This window comes from Chrysemys picta, chromosome 17 (assembly GCF_011386835.1).
Source record: "Chrysemys picta bellii isolate R12L10 chromosome 17, ASM1138683v2, whole genome shotgun sequence".
Lineage (NCBI taxonomy): Eukaryota > Metazoa > Chordata > Testudines > Emydidae > Chrysemys > Chrysemys picta.
In genome coordinates, this window is record NC_088807.1 from 9,100,746 (window position 1) to 9,116,178 (window position 15,433).

Genomic DNA, 15,433 nt, shown 5'->3' on the forward strand with positions numbered 1-15,433 from the left:
TGTCCTGTGTACAGTACTATAAAATCCCTCCTGGCCAGAGACTCCAAAATCCTTTTCCCTGTAAAGGGTTAAGAAGCTCAGGTAACCTGGCTGGCATCTGACCTAAAGGACCAATAAGGGGACAAGATACTTTCAAATCTTGGGGGGGGAAGGCTTTTGTTTGTGTTCTTTGTTTGTGAGGTGTTCGTTCTCGGGACTGAGAGGGACCAGACATCAATCCAGGTTCTCCACATCTTTCTAAACAAGTCTCTCCTATTTCCTATTTCAAACTTGTAAGTAAATAGCCAGGCAAGGCGTGTTAGTTTTCCTTTGTTTTCTCAACTTGTAAATGTACCTTTTACTAGAGTGTTTATCTTTGTTTGCTCTACTTGAACCTGAGACTAGAGGGGAGTCCTCTGAGCTCTTTAAGTTTGATTACCCTGTAAGGTTATTTCCATACTGATTTTACAGAGATGATTTTTACCTTTTTCTTTTTAGAACCTGATTGATTTTTCCTTGTTTTAAGATCCAAGGGGTTTGGATCTTGACTCACCAGGAGTTGGTGGGAGGAAGGAGGGGGGATGGTTAATTTCTCCCTGTTGTAGATCCCAGGGGGGTTGGAACTGTATTCACCGGGAGTTGGTGGAGGAAGGAGGGGGAATGGTTAATTTCTCCTTGTTTTAAAATCCAAGGGGTTTGGATCTGTATTCACCAGGGAATTGGTGAAGGTTTTTCAAGGTTTCCCAGGAATGGAATCCATTGAAATGGTGGCAGCGGAACCAGAGCTAAGCTGGTAGTTAAGCTTAGAAGTTTTCATGCAGACCCCTACATTTGTACCCTAAAGTTCAAAGTGGGGATCCAGCCTTGACATGGTGGTAGAGCGGTGGGATCATTTTAAACCCAAAAGCCAGTGAGATTTTTTTTTCCTTCTAGCTGCTTGGAAAGCCAGGAGCTGGAGGTAGATAGATGCATATCTTATCTCTCCTTGCCTGAAGGCAGAGGTGTTAAGTTTTTTTAACAGGTCCTTTGTTAAGAGAAGGGTTCAAATGAGAAAACAAAGGTAAAAAGAATTTACAAGCTGAATTGGTTTTTTTTTCTTTTTACATCCTCGGGAGTAGCTAGTTAGAAAGTCTCTGTTAACTCAGCAGCAGCCAGAGCTGAGAGCTTCCCAGTTTCAGTCAACTGCAGAGGGGGTGACCCAGCACAAGAAAACAGGAAAATGACTACAAAAGAAGAAAAAGCCAAAGAGGAGGCCCACAAGAGAGCTATGGAGCTGAAAGAAAAAGAGATAGAGCTGAGAGACAGAGAAGAGAAAGCCAAAGAGGGGGCCCACAAGAGAGAGATAGAGCTGAAAGAAAGAGAAGAAAAGGTCAAAAAGGAGGCCTATGAAAGAGAGATGGAGCTGGAAAAAGCCAAAGACGAGGCTCACAAGAGAACTATGGAGCTGAAAGAAAAAGAGATGGAGGAGAGAGAAAAAGAAAGGAAGCATGAACTGGAAGTAGCAAAGGCTAAGCAGGATGCACCAGCCAATGCTAACAACCCCCCTCCAGGTACCACTTCCCATCCCAGCAAATTCCCCACCTACAAGGCAGGCGATGATACTGAGGCCTTCTTAGAAAATTTTGAAAGGGCCTGCCTTGGATACAGCATCGCTGCAGACCAGTACATGGTAGAGCTGAGGCCGCAGCTCAGTGGACCCTTAGCAGAGGTGGCGGCTGAAATGCCTAAGGAACACATGAACAGTTATGAACTTTTTAAAAACAAGGCCAGACTCAGAATGGGGCTAACACCCGAGCATGCCCGTCGGCGGTTCAGAGCCCTAAAGTGGAAACCCGATGTGTCATTTACCCGTCATGCCTACCACATTGACAAAAATTGTGATGCCTGGGTATCAGGAGCAAATGTTCAATCTCTGGAAGATCTGCTTTCCCTAGTAAAAATGGAGCAGTTTTTAGAGGGTGTTCCTGAGGAAATAGAAAGGTACATCCTAGATAGGAAGCCCAAAACTGTAACTGAGGCGGGGGAGATTGGAGCCCAATGGGTGGAGGTGGCAGAAAAGAAAAAAACTAGTAGCAGTTGGAGCGAATATCAGAAGGGGCAAGCCGAAACAAAACCTTACCACCGGGGACAACCAAAGGCCCCACCCACATCCCAAGGGAAACCCCAGACGCCTTCTCACCCCACCACACCAGTCTCCACCAACCAACGTCGTCCCGGTGATACCTTAGCAGGGCGATGTTTTAAATGTAATGAACTGGGACATATAAAGGCTCACTGCCCCAAGAACCCCAACCGATTACAGTTCATTACACCCCAATCACACCAAAGATCCCCAAACCCAGATGCCTCTCTCATACCCTCGGAGCGAAGGGAAACCTTGAGAGTGGGCGGAAAGAAGGTTACCGCTTGGAGGGACACTGGGGCTCAAGTGTCAACTATCCACCAATCCCTAGTGGACCCCAAACTCATCAACCCGGAGGCTCCAGTGACAATTCAACCCTTCGTGTCACAGTCTGTAACCTTGCCTACAGCCACGTTGCATGTCCAGTACAAGGGCTGGTCAGGAATGTGGACTTTTGCAGTCTATGACAATTATCCCATTCCCATGCTGCTGAGGGAAGATTTGGCCAACCATGTGAAGCTAGCCAAGAGGGTGGGAATAGTCACCCGCAGCCAGGCTAAGCAAGCTTTCACCCCCATCCCTGTTCCTGAGCCGTCCACCAGGGCCCCGTCTGTGTTACCAGAGACCCAGACAAAGGTGGTGGAACAGGATCCCCTGCCAACGACTGCAACAACCGTAGTGGATCCAATCCCAGAGACCCAGCCAAAGCTAGTCCCAGAACCGGAACTGGCAACGCAACCAGCACCAGAACCATTGCGAGCCCTGAGTCCAGCGCTTGCAAACCCGTCTACAACTCCAATGCCAGAGGGCACCAGCGAGCCTGACCTGGCGGAAGCAGCAGATAACCCTACCCAAGAGGCTCAGCCAGAGCCTGAGATACCACATAGTGCACCAGCGGACAGCGGTTCACAGTCAGTGGAAACAGCCCCAGCACCTGCATCGCTTCCAGAGGGACCAAGCCCCAGTCCACAGTCCAAGGAGGAACTGATGTCTCCAGCATCAAGGGAACAGTTCCAGGCCGAGCAGGAAGCAGATGACAGCCTTCAGAAAGCTTGAGCGGCGGCGCGGAGCACCCCACCGCCTCTCAGCTCTTCGAACCGATCCCGGTTTGTTGTAGAACAAGGACTTTTATACAAGGAGACTCTTTCTGGTGGGCACCAGGAAGACTGGCATCCTCAAAGACAGTTGGTAGTTCCCACTAAGTATCGGGTAAAGCTCTTGAGCTTAGCCCATGATCATCCCAGTGGCCATTCTGGGGTGAACAGAACCAAGGACCGGTTGGGGAAGTCCTTCCACTGGAAGGGAATGGGCAAGGACGTTGCTAAATATGTCCGGTCTTGTGAGGTGTGCCAACGAGTGGGAAAGCCCCAAGACCAGTTTAAAGCCCCTCTCCAGCCACTACCCATAATTGAGGTCCCATTTCAGCGCGTAGCTGTGGATATTCTGGGTCCTTTCCCAAAGAAGACACCCAGAGGAAAGCAGTACGTACTGACTTTCATGGATTTTGCTACCCGATGGCCGGAAGCAGTACCCTTAAGCAACACCAGGGCTAAAAGTGTGTGCCAGGCATTAACAGACATTTTTGCCAGGGTAGGTTGGCCCTCTGACATCCTTACAGATTCGGGAACTAATTTCCTGGCAGGGACCATGGAAAACCTGTGGGAAGCTCATGGGGTGAATCACTTGGTTGCCACCCCTTACCACCATGAAACCAATGGTCTGGTGGAGAGGTTTAATGGAACTTTGGGGGCCATGATACGTAAATTTGTAAATGAACACTCCAATGATTGGTACCTAGTGTTGCAGCAGTTGCTTTTTGCCTACAGTTCTGTACCACATCCCAGTTTAGGGTTTTCACCATTTGAACTTGTGTATGGCCGCGAGGTTAAGGGGCCATTACAGTTGGTGAAGCAGCAATGGGAGGGGTTTACGCCTTCTCCAGGAACTAACATTCTAGACTTTGTAAGCAACCTACAAAGCACCCTCCGACACTCTTTAGCCCTTGCTAAAGAAAACCTAAAGAATGCTCAGGAAGAGCAAAAGGCCTGGTATGATAAACATTCCAGAGAACGGTCCTTCAAAGTAGGAGACCAAGTCATGGTCTTAAAGGCGCTCCAGGCCCATAAAATGGAAGCGTCGTGGGAAGGACCATTCACGGTCCAGGAGCGCCTAGGAGCTGTTAACTATCTCATAGCCTCCCCCACCTCCAACATAAAGCCTAAGGTATACCATGTTAATTCCCTTAAGCCCTTTTATTCCAGAGAATTAAACGTTTGCCAGTTTACAGCCCAGGAAACAGATGACGCGGAGTGGCCTGAAGGTGTCTACTACGAAGGAAAAAAGGATGGTGGCGTGGAAGAGGTGAACCTCTCCACGACCCTTGGACGTCTGCAGCGACAGCAGATCAAGGAGCTGTGCACAAGCTTTGCACCAATTTTCTCAGCCACTCCAGGATGGACCGAACGGGCATACCACTCCATTGACACAGGTAATGCTCACCCAATTAGAACCCTACCCTACCGGGAGTCACCTCATGCCAAAACTGCTATACAAAGGGAGATCCAGGACATGCTACAGATGGGTATAATCCGCCCTCTAAGAGTGCATGGGCATCTCCAGTGGTTCTAGTTCCCAAACCAGATGGGGAAATACGCTTTTGTGTGGACTACTGTAAGCTAAATGCTGTAACTCGTCCTGACAACTATCCAATGCCATGCACAGATGAGCTATTGGAGAAATTGGGACATGCCCAATTCATCTCTACTTTAGACTTAACCAAGGGGTACTGGCAAGTACCACTAGATGAACCCGCTAAGGAAAGGTCAGCCTTCGTCACCCAGGCAGGGGTGTATGAATTCAATGTACTCCCTTTCGGGTTGCGAAATGCACCCGCCACCTTCCAAAGACTTGTAGATGGTCTCCTAGCGGGATTGGGAGAATCTGCAGTTGCCTACCTCGATGATGTGGCCATTTTTTCTGATTCATGGGCAGAGCACATGGAGCACCTGGAAAAAGTTTTCGAGCGCATCCAGCAGGCAGGACTAACTGTTAAGGCTAAAAAGTGTCAAATAGGCCAAAACAGAGTGACTTACCTGGGGCACCAGGTGGGTCAAGGAACTATAAATCCTCTACAGGCCAAAGTGGATGCTATCCAAAAGTGGCCGGTTCCAAAGTCTAAGAAACAGGTCCAATCCTTCTTAGGCTTGGCCGGATATTATAGGCGATTTGTACCCCACTACAGTCAAATCGCCGCCCCGCTGACAGACCTAACCAGAAAGAAACAGCCAAATGCAGTTCAGTGGACTGATGAGTGTCAAAAGGCCTTTAACCAGCTTAAGGCAACACTCATGTCTGACCCTGTGCTAAGGGCCCCAGACTTTGACAAACCGTTCCTAGTAACCACAGATGCGTCCGAACGAGGCGTGGGAGCAGTTTTAATGCAGGAAGGACCGGATCAAGAATTCCATCCTGTCGTGTTTCTCAGTAAGAAACTGTCTGAGAGGGAAAGCCATTGGTCAATCAGCGAAAAGGAATGCTATGCCATTGTGTACGTGCTGGAAAAGCTACGCCCATATGTTTGGGGAAGGCGTTTCCAACTGCAAACAGACCATGCTGCGCTACAGTGGCTTCATACCGCCAAGGGAAATAACAAAAAACTTCTTCGGTGGAGTTTAGCTCTCCAAGATTTTGATTTTGAAATACAACATATTTCGGGAGCTTCTAACAAAGTGGCTGATGCACTCTCCCGGGAAAGTTTCCCAGAGTTAACTGGTTAACAATTGTTCTTTGAATGAAACATATTGTTAGTTTTTATATAATCAGTAGTATGTCTAAAGGTACATGTGTCTTATTAACTCTGTTTTCTCCTAGAACTCCAGGAAGAAATCACAGCCAGTGTGGAACCAAACGTCAAACACTATCTGTGATTTGGGGGGCGTGTCATAACTATAAAGGGAAGGGTAACAGCTGTCCTGTGTACAGTACTATAAAATCCCTCCTGGCCAGAGACTCCAAAATCCTTTTCCCTGTAAAGGGTTAAGAAGCTCAGGTAACCTGGCTGGCATCTGACCTAAAGGACCAATAAGGGGACAAGATACTTTCAAATCTTGGGGGGGGGAAGGCTTTTGTTTGTGTTCTTTGTTTGTGAGGTGTTCGTTCTCGGGACTGAGAGGGACCAGACATCAATCCAGGTTCTCCACATCTTTCTAAACAAGTCTCTCCTATTTCAAACTTGTAAGTAAATAGCCAGGCAAGGCGTGTTAGTTTTCCTTTGTTTTCTCAACTTGTAAATGTACCTTTTACTAGAGTGTTTATCTTTGTTTGCTGTACTTTGAACCTGAGACTAGAGGGGAGTCCTCTGAGCTCTTTAAGTTTGATTACCCTGTAAGGTTATTTCCATACTGATTTTACAGAGATGATTTTTACCTTTTTCTTTAATTAAAAAGCTTTCTTTTTAGAACCTGATTGATTTTTCCTTGTTTTAAGATCCAAGGGGTTTGGATCTTGACTCACCAGGAGTTGGTGGGAGGAAGGAGGGGGGATGGTTAATTTCTCCCTGTTGTAGATCCCAGGGGGGTTGGAACTGTATTCACCGGGAGTTGGTGGGAGGAAGAAGGGGGAATGGTTAATTTCTCCCTGTTTTAAAATCCAAGGGGTTTGGATCTGTATTCACCAGGGAATTGGTGAAGGTTTTTCAAGGTTTCCCAGGAATGGAATCCATTGAAATGGTGGCAGCAGAACCAGAGCTAAGCTGGTAGTTAAGCTTAGAAGTTTTCATGCAGGCCCCTACATTTGTACCCTAAAGTTCAAAGTGGGGATCCAGCCTTGACACGGGCCCCTAAGCACGGGCCCTGTTTGCTCACTGGCTAATCCACCACTGGTCTGACCGAAAACCTGGCCGTGCAGCAAGCAGGGCGCCTCCTCTTCACTATTTAGGGTTATTGTGTAACTCATTGGGCAGTGTGTCCCAGCTGCTGCTCCGTCCCATGCCGACCCACGGGGCGAGGAGCTTATGCAGTAGCAGCTTTTGCTTTACAAGCCCCTTGTTCAGTCTCTGGTGCATTAGCCATGAGGGCTAAAAGCTTGAGCCAAAGGCTGAGGGCTGGTGGCAATGGCTGAGGCTGGTGGCAATGTGACAGTTCTTAGAGCGCCCAGGCATATGCACCACCTTATTGCCCCTCTACCTCACCACCCACACCACAGCCCTCTGGGTCCTTTCAGCATCCAGTCCCTTTTCCACGGAGCACTCGCAATAATACCAGGGCTGCTGTCCCCAAGGGACCGGGGCACACATCCACTCAAATAATTTGACTCAGGATCAGCCCCTTATACTACAGCCCAGCCCTGAGATCGACAGAGATTAAAAACAATCATAAGTCTATTGTGATGAGAATTAAAGAGTCAGTGAGTAAGGACAATGGGAAAAAAAGGGTTGAAACAAACTCTGAACATGCTTTCTGGCAAGTAAATGTCACAGGCTAAGCTCTTGTATAGAGCTGGCTTATCTCACCCGAAACCTTTTGCAGTGTTTCCAAACAAGACTGGTTGTGATCCGTTTTCATGAATGTTCTGCCATCTACTGCTAACAGGCAGGATAACAGGGCCCTTTCTGTGTCCCCCAGTTACAGTCCAGGAAACCTTTGCAGTGCACCCCCAGATAAGACTCTTTCCCCCTTGCTGTTCTTCCCTTCCTGTTAAATCTCAAAATCCTTCATCTGCATTTGGTGCAGACTGGTGACTGTGAACGAGACACCACTTAATTTACATTGCACCAGACGGATAAATGTCTCTGGTCTGGCAGGAGACTAGTGTTTCAACTCTGCTGGAGCTCAATCCCTTCTTGATACAAAGGCTAAGAAGATAGTTCCAGTATATAGACATAGACATAACTCCTTATATAGTAGCCGTATATATATTTTATGACAATATTCACAACCAGTGTGACATCAGCCTTCCTTTCATACCGGATACAACACTCTTCAGTGAACCAAAATGTACAGAATTTTACCAGATGGCATTGAGGGGAGTAGGCAACTCATCTCCTCTGTGGATTGGCACGGAGGGGCACCTTTGACACACACTCCCCACTGGGTTACAGGGGCACCTGGGAAGCAACAGGAGGACTGAAAGGGAACAAGAACTGAGTGGCTGGGAGGATCCTCTTTGGGATGCGGCTTCAGGACAAGGTCAGAAAAGGCAAATTATGTTCACATTGACAACTACTTAGTTTAATGATGGCATCGGGATGTACCCACCCACCCAAGGCTTAAAAGGAAAGACTTGTGTATTTGCACATTACCCACAATGCTGTGGGTCATGGCCTCTACCCTCCAAAAAACCCACACGTCCCCAAATTCTATCCCACTTGCTCGCTGGCACAAACCCTTAATGGGGCCCAGAGAAGCTCAGACACACAGATCTGCCCACCTGGCTGTCAGCTCTGGGCAGTGGGGAAGCTACTCTGCCTTAACACTGCTCAGGGGCCCCGTGACAGGTTTGCACCAGAGAGCAAGTTGGATGGCATTGCAGGATGTGTTGCTGTTTGGTCTCTGTTAGAGAGGACAGTGAGAGCCGGAGGGCAGCCCCTTTGGGCCTGAGATGTTCAGCTGATATTCAGGGCTTTGCAGGGCATTTCTGTTAGGATGAAAATCTGTGAGACGAGTCAGGGAGATTCTCAGTGTCATCCTGGTCATTCACACACGGGCGTGTTCCCTGCGCACCTCAAAGTCTAACAGCAGCAGGCAGCTTCTTCTCTTTGCAATCCCCATGTCTACCCCTCCAGCGAGCTCTGTGCCCAAGAAGCTCTGTGTCACGAAGCAGAGCCTGCATCAGAGCCAGTCTCTGGGCAATGTAATGAGTGCAGCTGGCCTGTAGCAGGTTGCCTGTCTGGCTACGCCACCTGACTGATTGGAAGAGTCAGCAGCCCGGTTCCTGAGCCCAGCAACAGCAGCTGCTCAAAACATTCACCCAGGGCTGTGATAGGCACTGCTCCTGCTTGTTCCCAGCTGTACTCCTGCCTTGTTCGAGTCCTCCTCCCGCCAGGCCCCACATCAGGTAGCCTCGTCCTGACCCTCGGCTCCAGTTTCCTGGGCTCTGGCATCTGGACTCTGACTCCTCCTCTGATCCTGGACCTTGATTCCTAATGTCAGGGGGCTGTTGGCCTCTCACTGGAACGTAGTGGGTTTTTTCAGTGGGTTCTTTTCTAATGCCAAGCGAAAGTGGGCTTAGGAGACTGACAGTCTCCAGGGCCAATGGGGAGAGGCCAACACTGCAGGTCATCTGGATTGATAGGGCAGGCAGGCCAATGAGGGAGTCAGGAGCCTGGGGGCCCATCCTCGTGTGAGCTGCAGTTGACTGAGCCAGAGCAGGGCAGAGCTAAGAGGAGAGCAGCAGCCTGAGCTGAGCTGGAGGCAGAGCTGGGGAGCTGGAGGTGGAGCAGCCCCGAGCCCAGAGCTGGAGCTGGAGCTGAAGCAGGAGCAATGCAGACCAGTCGTGCTGACTGGAAGCAAGGGATGAGCTGCGGGGCCAGAGCCGGGATGGCAGACACTGGCCAGGACATGAGTAGCACAGGAGCTGGATGCAAGAAGTGGCTGAGGCCAAGTAGGGGGCCCTGGGCAGAGGACACAATGCAGGGACATGTCAGAGAAGGGGACCATGAAGGCCAGACTCGAAGGGGGGCGTGACCCTGACAGGAGGCACAATGCTGGGGGAAGTGTCCTACCACCTAGCACCTGAGGGCATGTGGCCACCACCAGAGCAAATGTCTGACCCACAATATCACCACAGTGCAGCCAGGGCCTGGGAGGGAGGCCTGGGACACGGGAGGAACAGAGTAAGACCTTGTCTCCTGTCCCAGCGATGGCTGTTTGTGGTGTTCACCATGCCCACAGGGTGGGGTCCCCTGTTCCTTTAACCTCTTCCATTTTCCCTTTTTTTTTTTACAATTGCTGTTTAAGAAATTGTACTTGCTTTGAACTGTATGCAATGATTAGTGGGTCAGGGAAGCATCCAGTGCAGAGAGAGCCCCATGGAGTGGGGACACAGCCCCTGTCCTAAATGACCACGGCAAGGTTGGGGGTCGAGCCCCGCAGGAATCCTGGGCCCAGCCTTGTCGGGGTTTTGACGACTGTGCGACACAGGAGAGTGGAAGGGGACCCCTCAAGGTCAGGCAGACCTCTGCGGGAAGAGAGTGGGAGCGAGGACTCAGATCCTTTCACTATCCAATTCCACTGGGGTATTTCAAAAGCCAGGAAACTGCCCCACAATAACAGGACCATTCCCCCGCTTACACTGGCTACTGACTCCTGCTCTAACCAGTGGCACAACCACCCATGTACTGGTCACTTCATCTCTCTGATCTCCTCCTGGTTGTGTAGTGGGGGTGCTGTGAGCCATTGAACCAAATGGTAAATTGTATTTGATGGAAAGCACTGCAAGCCAAGGGGTGCTGCCACAGCCCCAGCACCCCTAGTTCCATCACCCATCAGAGGGTCTCTGTGTAGATGGTGGAGGTTTGGGCAAAAACTTGGGTAAGAGCCAGGAGTAACTGTGTAGTGAATACAGGACTTCTGAGAGCTCCTCCAAAAAAGTTTTCACTGACACTAGGTTACCTGTCTGCATTTGGGGTGCAAACGGCTTGATCATAGGATTTCGACTGCGTTAATATTCTAAAGTCATTTAAATACTAGCCCCAAAGTAGCCCAATATATTTATTGAAACAAAGGTGATTTTTTATTAACCCATTGGTCTGTACATCAAATAACAAAGGAAAGCTTTCGTTAGATACCCAGTACAGATTTGATTTAAAAAAAAAGCTACAAGCCCCAGCTGGCATTCGTCCATAGAATCATAGAAGATTAGGGTTGGAAGAGTCCAATCCCCTGCTCAAAGCAGGACCAACCCCAACTAAATCATCCCAGCAAAGGCTTTGTCAAACTGGGCCTTAAAAACCTCTAAGGATGGAGATTCCACCACCTCCCTTGGTCCCCAGACTGTAGCAGTGCATGGGATTCTTTCATCCTAAGTGCAGTACTCTGCACTCGTCTTTGTTGAACCTCATCAGATTTCTTTTGGCCCAATCCTCCAATTTCTCTAGGTCACCCTGGACCCGATCTCTACTAGAGCCGGCTCTAGGCACCAGCAAACAAGTAGGTGCTTTGGGCAGCACATTTGCACGGGGCAGCATTCCGGCCATCCTTTTTTTTTTGTTTCTTTTTTTTAAACTCACTTCCTCCCCTCTCACAGCCCTGCAGAAGCGGAGCCACAGAGCAGCTGGGGATCCAGCATGGAAGCTGAGAACCCACGGGACCCTAGGAACTGTAGTTCCTTGCCTCGCTCCTGCCTAGAGAGCCAGCCCTGGAGCAGGGAAAGAACTACATTTCCCAGCAATCCCTCGGCAGCTATCAACAGGAAAGGGAGGGGTAGGGAGTGAGGTAGCTGAGCCATGCTGCAGCTTGCTGTGAGTCAAAAGGGGTGGCACTGTGAATGGGGGACAAGTGTGCCCAAGGAGTAGGTGGCTTTGCCCCAGATATCCCCTTCAGAAGACTTCCCCAGACTGGATTAGGGATACTTGTGTGACCTCACCTTTTAGCCCCCAAAGAAGAAATTGGGTGGACTAAATGGACAATGCTCCTGTCTATGTGAAGCCTAGCAAGGGAGGCATGTGGATCCCACTAGAATTTAAAATAAAAAGTAAGGGAGGGGAGGCTGTGCAAGAGGATTTGGGAAGCTTTAGATACAGTACCCAGCACTTAGGAGGATTTCCATTCTGAGCCATGGGAGCAGAAATTGACTTTTCCTTTCCAGATTTAGCTAATATTCAGAAAGGGAATCTAGCCCCTGCCTTCCAGATTTGAACACCTCAAAATACAGGAGTGCTCAAGCTCAATTTGGGCAGCTGTTACTTCATTTCCCCCAAATCAAATATACTGATCCACTGTAACTTGCTGTAGAAAAAGTAGGATAAAATTGAGCAAGAAATGCTTCCCAGTGGTTTTTAAGACTGGAATTGCTATTTTCAACAGCCATAGAATCAAAGAGTGGAACAAAAGAATAATAAAGGCACCTCAACTTTTCCTCATTTATGTAGGACAGTCTTATAATATGCATCCAGATATCCTTCAATCATACAAGCTTAAAATTGTTCCACTTTACTACAGTTCTGTAACCATATGGGAACCAATCCTGTCTGTGTTCTGTGCACATCTAAAATTCCTGCTGAATGACCTGCCCTGGGAGTGAGTTACCAGTAACCCAGGGCTGGGACAGCAAGATAGTGCAGGTTGTGGGGGGGAGAGGCCAGGGCTGGGGTGGCAGGGGGTGGGAGGAGGGTACTAGTGGGGGGAAAGGGGCAGCAGGGGGTGTGGGTGGGTGGGTGTGGGGAGAACCCTGGGCTGGGGAAGAAGAGGGGTGCGGGCGGGGGAGCCCAGGACTGGGGTGAGGGGGCAGCCACAAATTTTTTTGCTTGGGCAGCAAAAAACCTAGAGATAGCCCTGATTCCAAACCTCCAGAGTATTTACCTCTCCCCCCAGCTTAATGTCATCTGTGAACTTGCTGAGGGTGCAATTAATCCCATCATCCAGATCATTAATAAAGATGTTGAACAAAATCGGCCGCAGGACCGACCCCTGGGGCACTCTGCTTTATATCAGCGGTCAACTAGATATCGAATCATTGATCACTAGCTGTTGAGCCCGACAATCTAGTCAGATTTCTATTCACCCTATAGTCCATTCATCCAATCCATACTTTTTTAACTTGCTGGCAAGAATACTGTGGGAGACCATATCAAAAGCTTTGCTAAAATCAAGATATATCACATCCACCGCTTTCCCCAAATCCACAGAGCCAGTTATGTCATCATAGAAGGCAATCAGGTTGGTGAGACATGACTTGACCTTGGTGAGTCCATGTTGACTGTTCCTGATCACCTTCCTCTCCTCCAAGTGCTTGAAAATGGATTCCTTGAGTACCTGCTCCATGATTTTGCCGGGGACTGAAGTGAGGCTGACCGGTTTGTAGTTCCCGGGTTCTCTTTCTTCCCTTTTTTAAATATGGGCACTATATTTGTCTTTTTCCAAACGTCTGGGACCTCCCCTGATCGCCACGAATTTTCAAAGATAATGGCCAGTGGCTCTGCAATCACATCAGCCTACTCCCTCAGCACCCTTGGATGCATTAGATCTGGACCCATGGACTTGTGCACATCCAGCTTTTCTAAATAGTCCTTAACCTGTTCTTTTACTACTGAGGGCTGCTCACCTCCTCCCCATACTGTGTTGCCCAGTGTAGCAGTCTGGGAGCTGACCTTGTCTGTGAAGACCAAGGCAAAAAAAGCATTGAGTACTTCAGCTTTTTCCATCTGTCACAGGTTGCTTCCCCATTCAGTAAGGGTCCCACACTTTTCCTGACCTTCTTGTTGCTAACATAACTGTAGAAACCCTTCTTGTTACCCTTCACATTCCTTGCTAGCTGCAACTACAATTGTGCTTTGGCCTTCCTGATTACACCCCTGCATGCGCTAGCAATATTTTTATACTCCTCCCTAGTCATCTGTCCAAATTTCCACTTCTTGTAAGCTTCCTTTCTGAGTTTAAGCTCACTGAAGATTTCCCTGTTAAGCCAAGCGATTCTTTCTGCACTTTGGGATGATTTGTTCCTGAGCCCTCAATAAGGTTTCTTTAAAATACAGCCAGCTCTCCTGGACTCCTTTCCCCCTCATATTAGCTTACCAGGGGATCCTGCCCATCAGTTCCCTAAGGGAGTCTAAGTCTGCTTTTCTGAAGTCCAGAGTCCGTATTTTCCTACTCTCCTTTCTTCCTTTTGTCAAGATCCTGAAGTAAACCATCTCATGGTCACTGCTGCCTAGGTTGCCACCCACTTCTACTTTGCCTACCAATTCTTCCCTGTTTCTAAGCAGCTGGTCAAGAGAAGCACGGCCCCTAGTCAGTTCCTCCAGCACTTGTACCAGGAAGTTGTCCCCAACACTCTTCGAAAACCTCTTAGATTGTCTGTGTACTTCTGTATTTCTCTCCCAGCAGATGTCCACATTAGCAACAAAGCTGTGAGAAAACAATCAAATTCAAAATCAAAACCCCAAGGGGAATTTTGACACCGGACCCCACCTCAACCACATTAAATTCCCATTGACCATCAGATCATTACACACCCAGTCCCCTACAAAAACCATTACAGCCAGTAACCCCCACTAAAAATCCTTCCATCCAGAGTCCCCTACCCCCTAGGGAAATCCAGAACTGCAATATAAGCTCTGTCACCAAGACTCCCCGTTCTTTCCCCCCAAGTCAACATCCTGATGCCCAGAGCTTCCTGTCACCCAGTAAAAACCCAGAAACCCCCAAGAGACACCCTGCCACCTAGAGCCCCCCCTCGCCCAGCCCTGTCATGTGCAACCCCAGAGGGGCAGCTCTGGCTCCTCCCCCGCCTTAGAACCAGCCTGGCTGCTGCTATCTCCCAGGCCGAAGGGCTCCTCCTTGCCCAATCCCGGAGCCTGCAGGAAGCTGCTGGGCTCCAGCCCCTCAGCCCAGGCTCTGCAGCAGGCACTCCCACCAGGCGGGCTGCAGCTGTGTGAGCGGGGAGTGTTAGGATATAGATATTCAAGCCTGTCTGGCCTATACTTTAAGAATTTAGGTGTATTCTTATCACTTAGCTAGTTAGAGAGGTATAAAAGAAAGAATCAAAATCATTGTCTTTCTGTGTCTCTCACTGTGATAGTCTGAGGCCCTGTTTAGCCAAATTGAAATAAGGCAATCTGGGGCTGTTAGGAAGGTGATCCGATCTCTCACCTCCAGATAAAGGGAAGAGCCTAGAACATGTAAAAGGAAATTTAGGTTGATAGTTTTCTGTCCAGTAAGAACTCACTTATCAATAGACACAACTGGAAAACCCTTATGTCTGTATAGATGTAGTTGTAAAACCCTTATATCTGTATACATGTAGTTGTGAAATCCTCACTTCTGTATTGTTTTGTATGTTTATTTGCATGGTCTCTGTCTGGTTCTGTAATTGTTTCTGTCTGCTGTATAATTAATTTTGCTGCGTGTAAACTAATTAAGCTGGTGGGATATAATTGGTTAGCTAATCATGTTACAATATGTTAGGATTGGTTAGGTAAATTTTAGTAGAATGAGGAAGTAATTTGGGATTTGAAAATAAGGAAAAAGGAACTTGGATTTAAGCTTGCTGGAAGCTCACCCCAATAAACATGGAATTGTTTGCACCTTCGGACTTCGGGTATTGTTGCTCTCTGTTCATGCAAGAAGGACCAGGAAAGTGTGAGAGTGAAAGAATAAGCTCTCTATAGGGAGTAGGGCA